The following is a 16166-nucleotide window of genomic DNA, read 5'->3' as shown; positions in this document are numbered from 1 at the left end:
ATGTGTGATAAAGTGACTATCCCATATTGTATGAGGAAAGGGTTTTGAAAACAAATCACACCACTACTTTACTGATTAAATAATAACGTAGATGTTATAAGGTTGATATAATATAATCCATATTCCACAACTTGGCTAAATTGATAACTCAGAAACAACAGGATTACAATTGAATTATGGTCAGTGAAATAACTGAGTAATGGATAATAGATCACTGGCTTGGTGGGCAAGATGAATTGGGGGTGCAATGCTGCATGATACAACACAGGTGCCTGAATGGTTTCTGTTAATCTTAGTGACACTTTTTTTTTAGGAGGTGAGGGTGGAAAGTTGAGGAGACAGTTGGTAGAAGAGTAAAGAAGTTGGACTGATCTTGATAAAGCAAAGTAAGGCCAAATAGTGTTCAATGTGGCCCAACTGCTCAGGTGGTGGATGGCAAAGCAGTTGAGTGCCAATTCCCCCACGACTTTGAGCAAGGGAAGATGGAGACCATACCATAGGGAATAAACAAGTTGTGAGAAAGTGAGGGTTTTTATTGGGTTTAAGGGCAGGATAGACAAAAGTCAGGTTGTGATTTCCCAGCAGGGCAGGTACAGTTGGGAGGTTGAAAATTCAGCTGAAAGTGACTTGGAGGAGCTTTTGTGTTGAGATAGATTCAGAAAGAAATGAGTTTTAAGAGGGAAGGAGGATGTGAGTGGAAAGGGATACAAATGATAAGAGATGGCCAATTGAGACATTGGGAATGGTGAGGGCACTTTAGGTAACAAGACCAAAGAGGTGGTCATGGCTATGGGTAAGTCACTGCAAAGATCCTTGCAAACATGACACCTTGTTGAATGAAGTGCATTTAGATTTTAACAACTGACTTAGAATATACTTGTGTTGAGCATCTTTGCTGGCACTCAAAACTTAATTATATATTTGTGGAATGTCAGATTTCTAATTCTGAAAAAAATCCTCTTATTTCTGAAATATTTTTTAAGGTTTGTGATATTTTGGCTTCTTTCTAAATCCAATCATAATTTATTTCCCTATCTGAAATATAAAGTTATAAGCAAAGGATAATGTACCAGATTTGCTGCTTGCCATGCTTGCTAGATGCTTGGAGATTGCCTTGACTTGGTGCTGGATTCAAACTGCCATCAGGAAAGTGGAAATCCACATCACAGAGGTGACTAGATCTTTGAAGTCAATGCAATTGTCCGCAATAAGGCAGTGGATGGTAAGGGCCTTGTTTGCAAGTGAATGGATCTTCTGGAAGGAAATTAGAATGGGACAGTAGTTGTAAATTTGCTCGAGCGAAAACAGCGCGAGAGGAGAGAGAGCTGGGACAGCGAAAGCAGCGCGGGAGGAGCGAGCCGGGAGATTTAAAAAGCGCGGGAGGAGAGAGAGCCGGGACAGCGAAAACAGCGCGAGAGGAGAGAGAGCCGGGACAGCGAAAACAGCGTAGGAGGAGAGAGCCGGGAGATTTAAAAAGCGCGGGAGGAGAGAGAGCCGGGAGGAGAGAGAGCCGGGACAGCGAAAACAGCGCGAGAGGAGAGAGAGCCGGGACAGCGAAAACAGCGCGGGAGGAGAGAGCCGGGAGATTTAAAAAGCGCGGGAGGAGAGAGAGCCGGGACAGTGCTGGGAGAGGTGAGTGCACAATAGGTGTGGCAGGAGTGCCTTTAGTCACGGAGTGCTGATTGGAACAGAGTGCATCTGAGTTTAGGTGAGTGACTGAGTTCTGATTGGAACAAAGTGCATCTGAGTTTAGGTGAGTGACTGAGTGCTGATTGGAACAGAGTGCATCTGAGTTTAGGTGAGTGACTGAGTGCTGATTGGAACAGAGTGCATCTGAGTTTAGGTGAGTGACTGAGTTTGGGTGAGTGGCGAGAGAGGGCTGTGTTTTTGTTGGTGTTCGGGTTTATCCTTGAGGTTCTATCAAAATTTTTTTTTAAATTATTTAAATTAATTAACTAGTTGAATATGGCTGGACAGGTGATGTGCTGTTGCTGTATGATGATGGAACCGGTGGATCCCATTAAGACCGTCAGTGACCACATCTGCAGCAAGTGCTGGCTGCTCGAGGAACTTCGGCTCATCAGGGAGGGGAAATGACCTGGACGCTTTGTTTCAGGAGGCAGTCACACCCGGTAGAATAAGTTACAATTCGGACAGTGGTCAGGGACAGAGTGGTGTGACTGCAAGGGAGGGAGGTAGGGGGATCCTGAGTTTAGGGGTTGAGGAGCCTCAGCCCTTGACCTTGTCCAACAGGTATGAGGTACTTGCTCCCTGTGTGGATGAGGAAGAGGGCTGTAGGGTGGATGCGTTGTCTGACCACTGCACCATGGTACAGGAAGCCATTCAAGAGGGGGGAGCAAAAAGACAAGTGGTAGTTGTAGGGGATTCTATAATTAGGGGGATTGATGGCATCCTTTGTAAGCCAGATCGAGAGTCCCGCATGGTATGTTGCCTGCCCGGTGCCAGGGTGAGGGACATCTCTGATCGGCTTGAAAGGATTTTGGAGAGGGAGGGGGAGGATCCAGTTGTTGTGGTCCACGTTGGGACTAACAACATAGGTAAGACTAGGAAAGAGGACCTGTTTGGGGATTATCAAACACTAGGGAATAAATTAAAGAACAGGTCCTCCAGGGTTATAATCTCTGGATTACTACCCAAGCCACGTGCCAATTGGCATCGGGTTGAGAAAATTAGGGAAGTTAACACGTGGCTAAAGGAGTGGTGCGGGAAAGAGGGATTCCATTTCATGGGACATTGGCATCAGTAGTGGGGCAGGAGGGACCTGTACCGTTGGGACGGTCTTCACCTGAACCATTCTGGGACCAGTGTTCTAGCGAATAGGATAAATAGGTTGGTCACAAGGACTTTAAACTAGCAAGTTGGGGGGAAGGGAAGTGTAAAGCTATGGACAGTATAATGGTTAATGGAGATTAAGGCAGCAGGTTACGTGACAGGTTATTATGTAGAGATATGGGTTCAAAGACAAGGAAAATTAGGAGAAAGGGTAAGAGGAAAAATAAATTGCGAAAAGTTACTGATCAAGGTGTTAGGATTCATAACAAAGACATAAAAAAACAGCATAAGTGTACTTTACCTGAATGCTCGTAGTACATGAAATAAAGTAAATGAGTTGATGGCGCAAATCATCGTGAATGACTATGATTTAGTGGCCATTACTGAAACATGGTTAAAAGATGGTCACGACTGGGAGTTAAATATCCAAGGGTATCAGACTATACGAAAGGATAGAATGGACGGTAAGGGCGGTGGTGTAGCTTTGTTGTTTAAGGATGGCATCCGGGCAATAGTAAGGGATGATATTGGTGCTATGGAGGACGAGGTTGAATCAATTTGGGTGGAAATCAGGAATAGTAAGGCAAAAAGGTCACTGATAGGAGTAGTCTATAGGCCACCAAATAGTAACAGGATGGTAGGGCAGGCAATAAGCAAAGAAATAACGGATGCATGTAGAAATGGTACAGCGGTTATCATGGCAGATTTTAATCTGCATATCGATTGGTTTAACCAGGTTGGTAAAGGCAGCCTTGAGGAGGAGTTTATAGAATGTGCCCGGGATAATTTCCTGGAACAGTATGTAATGGAACCTACAAGGGAACAAGCGGTCCTAGATCTGATCCTGTGTAATGAGGCAGGATTTATTAATGATCTCATAGTTCGGGATCCTCTTGGAAGGAGCGACCACAATATGGTGGAATTTAAAATACAGTTGGAGGATGACAAGGTAAAATCAAACACTAGGGTTTTGTGCTTAAACAAAGGCGATTACAATGGGATGAGAGAAGAACTAGCTAAGGTAGACTGGGAGCAAAGACTTCATGGTGAAGCAGTTGAGGAACAGTGGAGAACCTTCCGAGCGATCTTTCACAGTGTTCAGAAAAGATTCATACCGACAAAAAAGAAAGACGGTAGAAAGGGGAAAAATCGACCGTGGATATCTGAGGAGGTGAGGGAAAGTATCAAATTGAAGGAAAAAACATACAAAGTGGCAAAAATTTGTGGGAGACTAGAAGACTGGGAAGTCTTTAGGGGACAACAGAAAGCTACTAAAAAAGTCATAAAGAAGAGTAAGGTAGACTATGAAAGTAAACTGGCTCAGAACATAAAAGCAGATAGTAAAATCTTCTACAAATATATAAGACGAAAAAAGGTAAATATTGGTCCTTTGGAAGATGAGAAGGGAGATTTAATAATAGGAGACGGGGAAATGGCTGAGGAGCTGAACAGGTTTTTTGGGTCAGTCTTCACAGTGGAGGACACAAATAACATGCCAGTGACTGATGGAAATAAAGATATGATAGGTGAGGACCTTGAGATGATTGTAACCACTAAGGAGGCAGTATTGGGCAAGCTAATGGGGCTAAAGGTAGACAAGTCTCCTGGCCCTGATGGGATGCATCCCAGAGTGTTAAAAGAGATGGCTAGGGAAATTGTAAGCGCACTAGTGATAATTTATCAAAATTCACTAGACTCTGGGGTGGTCCCAGAGCATTGGAAAGTAGCAAACGTGACACCACTGTTTAAAAAAGGAGGTCGTCAGAAAACGGGTAATTATAGGCCGGTAAGCTTAACTTCGGTTGTAGGGAAAATGCTGGAATCTATCATTAAGGAGGAAATAGTGGGGCACCTGGAGGGAAATTGTCCCATTGGGCAGACGCAGCATGGGTTCACAAAGGGTATGACGTGTCTGACTAATTTGGTAGAATTTTTTGAGGACGTTAACAGTGCAGTAGATAACGGGGAGCCAATGGATGTGGTATATCTGGATTTCCAGAAAACTTTTGACCAGGTGCCACACAAAAGGTTGCTGCATAAACTAAAGATGCATGGCATTGTGGGTAAAGTGGTAGCATGGGTAGAGGATTGGTTAACTAACAGAAAGCAGAGAGTGGGGATAAATGGGTGTTTCTCTGGTTGGCAACCTGTAACTAGTGGGGTCCCTCAAGGATCAGTGTTGGGCCCGCAGTTGTTCACAATTTACATAGACAATTTGGAGTTGGGGACCAAGTGCAATGTGTCAAAGTTTGCAGACGACACTAAGATGAGTGGTAAGGCAAAAAGTGCAGAGGATACCGGAATTCTGAAGAAGGATTTGGATAGGTTAGGTGAATGGGCTAGGGTCTGGCAGTTGGAATTCAATGTTGCCAAGTGTGAGGCTATCCATTTTGGGAGGAATAACAGCAGAATGGATTATTATTTAAACGGTAAGATGTTAAAACATGCTGCTGTGCAGAGGGACCTGGGTGTGCTGGTGCATGAGTCACAAAAAGTTGGTGTGCAGGTGCAACAGGTGATTAAGAAGGCTAATCAAGTTTTGTCTTTCATTGCTAGAGGGATGGAGTTCAAGACTAGGGAGGTTATGCTGCAATTGTATAGGGTGTTGGTGAGGCCGCATCTGGAGTATTGTGTTCAGTTTTGGCCTCCTTACCTGAGAAAGGACATACTGGCACTGGAGGGAGTGCAGAGGAGATTCATTAGGTTGATCCCAGAGTTGAGGGGATTAGATTATGACGAGAGGTTGAGTAGACTGGGACTGTACTCATTGGAGTTTAGAAGGATGCGGGGGTATCTTATTGAAACATATAAAATTATGAAGGGAACAGATAGGATAGATGCGGGAAGGTTGCTTCCACTGGTCGGGGAAAGCAGAACTAGGGGGCATAGCCTCAAAATAAGGGGAAGTAGATTTAGGACTAGAGTGTAGGAGGAACTTCTTCACCCAAAGGGTTGTGAATCTCTGGAATTCCTTGCCCAGTGAAGCAGTTGAGGCTCCTTCTTTAAACGTTTTTAAGAAAAAGATAGATACCTTTCTAAAGAATAAAGGGATTTGGGGATATGGTGTACGGGCCGGAGAGTGGAGCTGAGTCCACAAAGATCAGCCATGATCTCATTGAATGGTGGAGCAGGCTCGAGGGGCCAGATGGCCTACTCCTGTTCCTAGTTCTTATGTTCTTATGTTCTTAGAATCTAAGGGGGCAGCAATGAATGAAGCTAGTTGGAAGGAAAGTATTTGGCATGACCAGCCTCTAGCATCTGCGCTAGGGGGGGATGGTCATCAAGATGATGAATGGTCAGCTGAGGTTCCTGAACATAAAGAGGCAAAGATGGGTGGTTCAATAGGCCTTTGTTGAATATTAAGAGGGACACAAAGGGTAGCCGTGGGCATATGCAAGGTATGTTCAAGCCCAGGACACTGGAAGGAGAGGAGGCGGCAAAGGAAAAAGTACGGATAAATGTAAGCATTGTGCAGGGCAAAGTACATGACTGAGTGACAAAGAGGGAAGGAGACATGAAGGAAGGGTTCAAAAGATAGAAATTGAAGCAAAATAAAAGATAAAAGTAACAGGTTTGGATCAGAAACAGCAGCCAAAAATTCTACACACAAATGAACAGGGAGAATTCAAGTTCAATGGCGAAGATTAGAATAAATATATCCTGGTTCTAAACAGAGGATAGGGAGGAGAGAATGTGGAATTGTCCAAAGTTAAAATCAGAGGTCTTATGTGTTATGAGGTTATTTTATAGATGGGAACAAATCAGCTTGAAAAACAAAACGGTTTCCAGGTTCGGAGACAATTGTGGAGGCTGAGTGAGTCTGATGGGTGTTTGAGGTGCAGATTGTCAGTGGGAACAATGCTGGAGGTTGTCCATTGAAAAATGACAATGTAAAGAGATATGGAGAATTGATTGTGGGCCAGCATTGATCAGTTCAAAGGGTCCAAAAGAGGTGAGAAATGCCCTTAGGGGTGTTTCAGAGCAGCTTGATGGATTAATACGTAACTTGGCACTTACATCCCATCTATCAGACTGGAGCTGGCATTGATTTACTCCCCATCTGTCAGACTGGAGCTGGCATTGATTTACTCCCCATCTGTCAGACTGGAGCTGGCACGGAGTTACTCCCCATCTGTCAGACTGGAGCTGGCACGGAGTTACTCCCCATCTGTCAGACTGGAGCTGGCACGGAGTTACTCCCCATCTGTCAGACTGGAGCTGGCACGGAGTTACTCCCCAGCAGTTAGGCTGGAGCTGGCATTGCACTATTCTTCAGCTGTCAGACTAGGGGTGGCACTGTACTACTTGCCAGCTGATTGATGAGTCTGAATGAAGTTGATGAATCGCAACCAAAGTGAACTTTGTTTATTATACACTGCGATTTACGCTTTGTGTGATTGTAAATATGTCTCAAAATTATAATATGAAAAAATATGGTTTGGGTTAGTCTTCCACTAAACTTATTAGCAGCAGTCAACACACACACCTTTCATATTTTTGTGGCCCTATTAAAAGCCGAGTTTACATTTTAGCAGTGTTCCCAGCTGACTATGTAGTGGGATACTCAATGGCACAAAACTGATGGTAACATTGGAAAGATTGACTGATTAATTTTTGCTGTGCTGGGACAATATTGTGAGAGAAAGTACTATATTCGCTGTGCTCCATCTCAAACTAGAGTTATCATTGCGAATGGTTCGTGCCTGAGATGGTACAAGGAGGGATGGTCACATTAGAAACCACCGCTAATCTAAAAAGAATTGCAAAGTCTTCATGGGCCATCTGTTTTCTCAGGGAGTGTGAAATAACATACATTGTAATGACAAAATTGAACATGAGAAACAAACAAGAACAAACAGCCTGGTCGGTCTGCACAAACAGTGAACTGATTCATTTCCAGTAAGTCACTGGTGTGAGTCGTAGAGCTGCTAGTCCATGTGCCCATCTCTACTATTGTTTTGTTAGATCTCACTTGTTTTCTGTACTATTTACCTGACTGATTTATTAATACATTTTTAACTGTGCTGTGATGAATGGATTATTTGCTAAAAGCGAGCATTAAACAGTTTAGAATTATTCAACAGGATTTGATCAAAGTTGACAACATACCAAACTTGATAATTAACTCAACAGCCAAAAAACCAATTTGAAAATAAACTTGCAGGTCGCATGCTATTGTCATGATCCCCTGGGCTAGTGCGCAATCAATTTCAGTCCCACTTGACCCAGAGTTGCAACATACTTTAAATTAATGAATATTTCTTAGAAAAACAGCCAAGGTCTTTGGCCCTTAGCTGTCCATTAACTACAGTCACCAGGTTTGCAAATGTAAATACAATTAAACTTATGAATCACAATAACTATAATTTAATACACAGAAAATACAGCAGGTTAACTATTATTCAATTCCTAACCCACCCCCCACTTAAACTCATCCCACCCTCTACACACACACACAAGACAGACAAGCACAGAGGGGAGGAGAGGGGTGTAAAATTATAAGTAAAAGGGATAAAAGTCTTTGGCCGCGATTCTCTGGTCCGGCGCCAGAGTGCCGGCGGCGGCACCAAAACGGGAGTACTTTACTCCGGCACCGGCGCCGGTTCCAAGACCCGATTCTCGGGTCCTGGGGGGGGGTGCCAGCATGGCGCTGGAGCGGCCCACGCTGCTCCAGCTGCCGGTCCCGCCGTTGACCCGGCACCGCGGGGTCCGCGCATGCCCAGTTGGGCTGGCGGCAACTAGCGCATGCGCACTGGACATCATCCCCGCATCTTCCCTGATGCCAAATGGTGCAGGGATCCAGGGGCCAGCGCAGAGGTAAAGAGGTCCGCAGCCAGAGAGGCTAGCCCGATGATCGGTGGGCCCCGAACGCGGGCCAGGCCACTACGGAGGGCCTCCCCGGGGTTGGACCCCCCTCCCTCCCCACAGGCCACTCCCGGACCCTTCAACCCTGAGATCCCGCCGGCCCAGAGCATGTTAGAACAGCGCCGGCGGGACTCGGATTTTTTCGGACGGCTGCTCGGCCTGTTTGGGCCGGAGAATCGCGGCTCCGTCGGAGGATCGCCGCTACGGCTGTTGCAGCGATTCTCCGTGCGGCCCAGCACCATGTGCGCCCGCCTGTATTTTCACGGGCGGGAGAATGGCGTCCCGGCGTCGTGGCGCGATTCACGCGGCCCCCCACCGATTCTCCAGCCCGGCGGGGGGGTCGGAGAATCACGCCCCACTGTTCCAGCCGTTTGACTTCTAGCACATATTTCTTCAATTTAGGAATTCAGTTCGAGGTTTTCACAATAGATTCATTCAGATTCTGTGTACAGTTATGCAGCTTTTCTGGGGAGAACATGAGGGAGAGAGAGAGCAGCTTCTTTTCTCTGCGTGTCCAGGACTCCAACTGTTCTTCCCTGGCTCTCTGAAAATCAACCCACTCAGACAGGGCCCAATCATCGCCTGTCACTGGCTTTTTGGCCAATTCATTGACAACCAGCCAAACAATCGAACCGAGTCCCACCGATCTCTCAAGTGCTAAAAAGTCTGCGTTCTGCTGTCCAAAGGCTAGCACAGTGTCCTCTTTTCTAACTTTTGAATTCCTCACTTCCCCTGCTCGACTTAAAGATGTATGTCCATTAAGCACCCATGGATCAAAATGATAAGAGCCAAAATAAAGAAAGGGAGAAAAAGGAATCAACAGGAAGGGTCCTTACACTATCGACAATTTCACCTGAGGAAGGAGCAGTGCTCTGCAAGCTAGTGATTTGAAACAAACCTGTTGGACTTTAACCTGGTGTTGTAAGACTTCTTACTGTATCGACAATTAATTCCAAACTTATTTCTATTCCCAAGGATTTTTGTAGTTTCTCCAAGGAAATACAGGAGAGAAAAAACAAACACAAAACCCCTACTTAACAGAGAACCTTCTGAATTCCATTCTGTTTTTTGGTCACCAATAGGCCTATTCATACACAATATTTGCTGGTTTATTAAAAGTGTAAGTGTTCCAAGTCGCATGATTGTGAGCACAATCAGTTCATTTGTTTTAAAACCATCTTTTACAAGGTGAAGGCATAGCTAACTAATGCAAGAGATCAAAGTTTCATTTCATTACCAGTAGTGCCACTCAAGCTTTATGCCTCTGGTGATAGGCTAGTGACTTGTTCCGGGTAAAAACTCGTTGTGGGAAAGGGTAAAACTCATGTCAAACAAAGGTGTTGAATGTGTGGGGATTTTTGGTTTCAAGTTCAAACTGTGTCTGCATTGTGCTTAGAGAGTTTACCATGTGAAAAGTAAACATGAGCTTGGAGAAAGAATGAGTTGTTGCTTAAACCAGGGACCCTTTAAGGTAGGAAGGTTTTTTGAGTTTAGTTTTAATTGAATTCATAGAAGTTGGAGCTTAGCAGTGAGAGAAAAGATAGCTTTCTCAGCCCTGCTAGATGCAGGAAAACGAAAGGACAGTTAGTAAAGGTAAAGTCAAAACTGAAAAGTGCACACCGGGTGGAGTAGCTGGTGAAATGCCAATGATATCTGAAGCATTCCTAAGGTTGGTGATAGCTTTCTACAGTCTGTGAAATAATAGGTTGAAGCAATTCGTGGCTGGATCCCTTGAAGACTGTGTGAATGTTTGAAAGCTCCTAGCTATTCAAGACAAAGAAATGTTGAAAGGAGAGTTCGACAACCTGGAAGCAGATCCTTGCTGAAAACAGCTGAGGGAAAGCATTATTTGAAAGAAGATTCTAAGGCATGTCTGTTCAAGAGTGGAGGTTGAAAACAGTCAGGTGGAAGCCGGTGTCCAGTGAGATAGGTTGGCTCGCAGTGCAACAGTCATCTGCGGGGATTTGAGGAGAAATCCAAAGAAGATCAATTGAGTGACATCTGACACACAGCTAACCTGTAGGGCTACAGTCACTGTGTGTTTATTGAAAACCTTATAGCATAAGATATGTTTTATAACCTGTGTTTTAAGATACTGATGAAATTACTGCCCTGTGGTGACTCCGAGGTGTTTGCCATTAAGTTTCCAGCTGATAGATGAATTTACAACAGTAAAGTTTATACAGTAGTGCTCCTGACATGGAACCTTCTAGAAGGGAGCATCAAACATGTAGATCAGCATGTCTGATTCATAGTGCTTCTGATTTTTACACTGATTACAGCTAGATAATAAGAACCAGGAGAAGGAGTAGGAGTATGACAGCTGTTTTTCATGCATCGGTGCAGATGGGCTGAAGGGCCTCTTCTGCACTGTATTATTCTGTGATTCTGACCAGCAAGTCGCTCCACCATTTGATAAGATCATGGCCGATCATTCCCTTTTCCTGGCTGTTGCCCATAACCTTTAATTCTCTTTTCAATCAAAAATCTGTCTAACTCAGCCTTGAATGTTCAATGAGAGAACCTCAACTGCTCTCTGAGGAAGAGAATTCCAAAGATTAATGATTATCTGAGAGATGAAATTCCTTCTCATTTCTGTTAATACTAAGCTGTGCCCCTAGTTCTAGACTCCCACATGAGAGGAAACTCCTCTCAGCTCTACCGTGCCAAGGGTCCTCAGAATCTTCTTTGTTTAAATAAGATTACCTCACCCTTCTAAACGCCAATGTGTATAAGCCCAACCTTTCCTCATGATTCAACCCTCTTCATTCTAGGAAGCAATCTTGAGTCTCTGAAATGCTTTGAATGCTAGTATATTCCTAGTTAAGTAAGGATATCAAAACAGTACACAGTGGTCTCACGACTACCCTGTGAAACTGCAGCAAGACTTCCCGATTTTTGTAGTCTAACTCCTTGCAAGAAAAACAATTCTGTCTTCATACCCTTGTAATTGCCTTTTTTAAGTTTAAGAAGTTTGTTTCAGACCCAAATTTTGCACCCTCAAATGGAATGTGAAATTCTACATGTTATGATCACTCTTATCAAGAGGATTCTTTACTATGAGATGGTTAATTAATCCTGTCTCATTACATATTACCAGGTCTAAAATTATTGTTCTGAGCAACTGTCCCAAATGCACTCCACAAACTCATGTTCCAGGCTACATTTCCCAATTTAACTCTGCCAGTCTCTCTGAAGCTGAAAATCTCTCACAGTTATTGCCGTTACTTTCAGACAAAAAATGACTCATTTCATTATCATTTCTTATCTTCACTCAAACTGAGTCTACATTTTGATCCTCTGAATGAAGAACTTTTCTCACCACTATACTAATTTCAACCTTTATTAATACAGCCACCCCATCTTCTTTCCCTTTTTCCTGTCCTTCTGAAATGTCAAAGATCCTTGAATATTTAGGTCCTAGCAACCATGTCTCTGTAAAGGCTATCATATCATACTCGTTTAGCTCTATTTTCCTTATCAATTCATCCATCTTTTAATGAATGCTGTGTGTATTCAGGTAAAGAGTCTTTAAATGTGTCTTTTTACCATTTATTCCTACTTTGACCTTATTTGCTGGTACACTCTTATGTTTGTTCATTGTGTCTCTTCCTGTCATAGTCTGGTTATCATTACCCACAGTTCTACCATGCCTTATCTTTTCTCTTTAATTTTCCAAATCTCATCTCACGTGAACTCTCCTCATACCCCACAATATTTAGTTGAAAGCCTTCTCTCCAGTCCTAATTATGTGATTCACCGAATTCTGGCATGGTGGCACAGTGGTTAGCACTGCTGTCTCACAGCGCCAGGGAACCGGGTTCAATGCCGACCTTTGGTGACTTTCTGTGTGGAGTTTGCGCCTCCCTCCCATGTCTGCGTGGGTTTCCTACGGATGCTCTGGTTTCCTCCTACAGTCCAAAGATGTGCAGGTTAGGTGGATTGGCCATGCTAAATTGCCCCTTAGTGCCAAAGGTTAGGCGGGGTTACAGTGATAGGGCAGAGGAGCGAGCCTAGGTTAGGGTGCTCTTTCGGAGGGTTGGTGCAGACTCAATGGGTTGAATTGTCTCCTAGTGCACTGTAGGCATTCTATGATTCTATAATTCTAGTCCCGGTGTGGTTCAACTGAAGGCTATCCAAACTATACAACTCAGTAAATGTGCCAGCCATGAATCACAACCCATTTCTCCCACACCAATCTTTAAGACACGCATTCTACTCTCTAATCTTATTTACCCTACGCCAAGCTGCTCGTGGCTCAGATAGTAACCCAGAGATGCAGTTATCCAGTTAATCAGCAGAAAACTGGGACCTTTGTAATTTGTTGTGATAATCTTGACTGGATTCTTTGATCCTTACAAGTAATATTTATCAACAGGATTCAGCTACAGGAAAATGACGCTATCCTGTTGTGGTAGTGATGGTGAAGTAGGATTGACAATTCTCCTTGAGTGTATTCCCGGACGTACCCTGTATGACATGACCTCCCATGTCATACCATTCTCCCATCATTAGGCTCCTAGGCATACTGTTGTGAAACATCAAGTGGAAAGGGATTAGACTCAATTTGGTTATCATTGACCATTAGTGAAGTAGCCTTTTTCTCCAAATTTACATTGTTTTATAACTAATAAATGAAAAAGGAAAACATGAGAAAATTCAATTTCATTTAATTCCAGCATGTTTTGCTCCTGGATTGCTTTGAGCTGTGTCTTGGTGGTTAATTCTCAAATCCTGGAAATCCCAGGACAAATCTCGAGGGTTGGTAACCTGATCATAGTGGGGAATTTTAAAAATATTTTCTGAGGTTTTTCATTTTCACTGGATAGAAACTATAATATTTGCCTGCATTTTTTTTTAATAAACATTTTATTGGCGTATTTTTGGTACAGTGACAACAACAAAATAAATAATATAGACGAAACCACAAACATAGTGCAAAAGCCACCCACCTCTCATACAGGTCCCACCCCCACCGACACCCTACTCTAATCTAAACTACTGCCCCCCCTCCCCCCCTGGATCTGCTGACGATTAATTTCCCGCAAAGAAGTCGACGAACGGTTGCCACCTCTGGGTGAACCCTAACAGTGACCCTCTCAAGGCGAACTTAATTTTCTCCAAACAGAGAAAGCTAGTCATGTCCGATAGCCAGGTCTCCGACTTTGGGGCTTTGAGTCCCTCCATGCTAATAGTATCCGTCTCTGGGCTACCAGGGAAGCAAAGGCCAGAACATCTGCCTCTTTCTCCTCTTGGATTCCCGGGTCTTCTGACACCCCGAAAATTGCCACCTCTGGACTCAGCGCCACCCTTGTTTTTAACACCGTGGACATGACATCCGCAAACCCCTGCCAAAATCCCCTAAGCTTCGGACATGCCCAGAACATGTGGATATGGTTCGCCGGTCCTCCCGCACATTTTGCACACCTGTCCTCCACCCCAAAGAATCTGCTCATCCGGGCCACTGTCATGTGAGCCCAGTGAACAACCTTAAATTGTATCAGGTTGAGCCTGGCACATGTTGCAGACGTGTTGACTATACTCAACGCGTCTGCCCATAGACCATCCTCTATCTCACCTCCCAGCTCCTCCTCCCACTTGCACTTCAGCTCCTCGGTCTGCGCCTCCTCCGACCCCATAAGCTCCTTATAAATGTCCGAGACGCTCCCTTTTCCTACCCACCCTCTGGAAACTACCCTGTCCTGAATCCCCCTTAGCGGTAGGAGCGGGAAGGTTGACACCAGTTTACTAAGGAAGTCCCGCACCTGCAAATACCTGATTTGTTTCCCCTCGTCAGCGCAAACTTTTCCTCCAACGCCCTCATACTCGGAAAACTCCCCTCTATGAACACATTCCCCATCCTCTCAATCCCCGCTCTCCGCCATAACCGGAATTTCCCGTCCATACTCCCCGGGGCAAACCGGTGATTATCACAAATTGGGGCCCAGACCGATGCTCCCACTGCTCCCACATGCCGCCTCCACTGGCCCCAAACACCCAGGGCCGCCACCACCACTGGACTGGTGGAATACCATGCTGGCGGGAATGGCAGAGGCGCAGTTACCAACGCCCCCAGACTGGTGCCCTTACATGAAGCCGCCTCCATACGCACCCATGCTGACTCCTCCTCCACCACCCACTTCCTGATCATGGCTATATTAGCCGCCCAGTAACAGTTGCTAAAATTTGGCAGTGCCAGCCCGCCCTCTCCCCGACACCGCTCAAGCATTACCTTCCTTACGCGCGGGGTCTTGCCCGCCAGACGAAGCCCGTGATCACTCTGTTGACCCGCTCAAAAATGGACCGCGGAATAAAGATGTGGAGACATTAAATACAAATAGGAATCTCGGGAGTACTGTCATCTTCACCGTATGCACCCTCCCAGCCAGAGACAACGGAAGCGCGTCCAATCTCCGAAAATCGTCCTTCATTTTGTCCACCAGCCGGACCAGATTCAATTCATGCAGCTGGTCCCATTCCCGTGCCACTTGGATGCCTAGGTACCTAAAGCTTCCCTTTACTAACCTAAAGGCAGCTCTCCCAGTTGCCTCTCCTGTCCCCTCGCCTGGACCACAAACATCTCACCCTTTCCCATATTAAGCTTATACCCCGAAAACCGGCAAAATTCCCCTAGAGTCCTCATGATTTCTTCCATCTATTGGGTCCGAAACGTACAGAGCAGGTCATCCGCATAGAGCGAAACCCTGTGCTCCACCCCACCTCGATGCTCTCCGAGCAATTGCCAACGGCTCTATACCCAGCGCAAACAATAGTGGGGAGAGGGGGTATCCCTGCCTCATCCCCCGGTACAGTCTAAAATAGTCCGATGTTGTCCAATTCGTTCGTACACTTGGCACAGGAGCCTGATACAGTAACCTGACCCAGTCAATAAAGCCCCGCCCGAATCCGAACCATCCCAGTATCTCCCACAGATAATCCCATTCTACCCGATCAAAAGCCTTTTCTGCATCCATTGCGATCACTACCTCCACCTCCCTACCTTCTGGAGGCATCATGATCACATTTAACAGCCTTCTTAAATTGGCCACCAACTGCCTACCCTTAACAAACCCCGTCTGGTCCTCCCCAATAATGTCCAGAACACAATCCTCGATTCTGGAGGACAAGATTTTGGCCAGCAACATGGCATCTGCATTCAACAAGGAGATCGGCCTGTGTGACCCACACAGCTCCGGGTTCTTGTCCCGCTTGAGAATCAGCGAAATCGTTGCCTGCGACATCGTCGGGGGCAACACCCCTCTTTCCCTTGCCTCATTGAACATCCTCAACAACACCAGCCCTAATAACCCGAGAACCTTTTATAAAACTCCACTGGGTGCCCGTCCGGACCCGAGGCCTGCATGGCCTTCATGCCCTCCACTATCTCCTCCAGCCCGATTGGGGCCCCCAGCCCTTCCACCCGCTCCCCATCCACCTTTGGGAAATTCAGCCCCTCCAAGAAGTGCCTCATCCCCTCTGGCCCCGTAGGGGGTTCCAACCTGTACAGC

At 45.4% G+C, this 16166-nt stretch overlaps 1 protein-coding gene across 3 annotated transcripts in view; it reads left to right on the top strand.

Annotated features, from left to right (window-relative positions):
• LOC140391939 (stAR-related lipid transfer protein 13-like) overlaps positions 1 to 16166 on the top strand; it is a 938750-nt gene that overhangs the window by 301658 nt on the left and 620926 nt on the right. The gene's annotated exons all lie outside the window — the stretch shown is intronic.

Source organism: Scyliorhinus torazame, chromosome 15 (assembly GCF_047496885.1).
Source record: "Scyliorhinus torazame isolate Kashiwa2021f chromosome 15, sScyTor2.1, whole genome shotgun sequence".
NCBI classification, from domain to species: Eukaryota; Metazoa; Chordata; class Chondrichthyes; order Carcharhiniformes; family Scyliorhinidae; genus Scyliorhinus; species Scyliorhinus torazame.
This window is presented reverse-complemented; position numbering and strand designations above follow the sequence as displayed.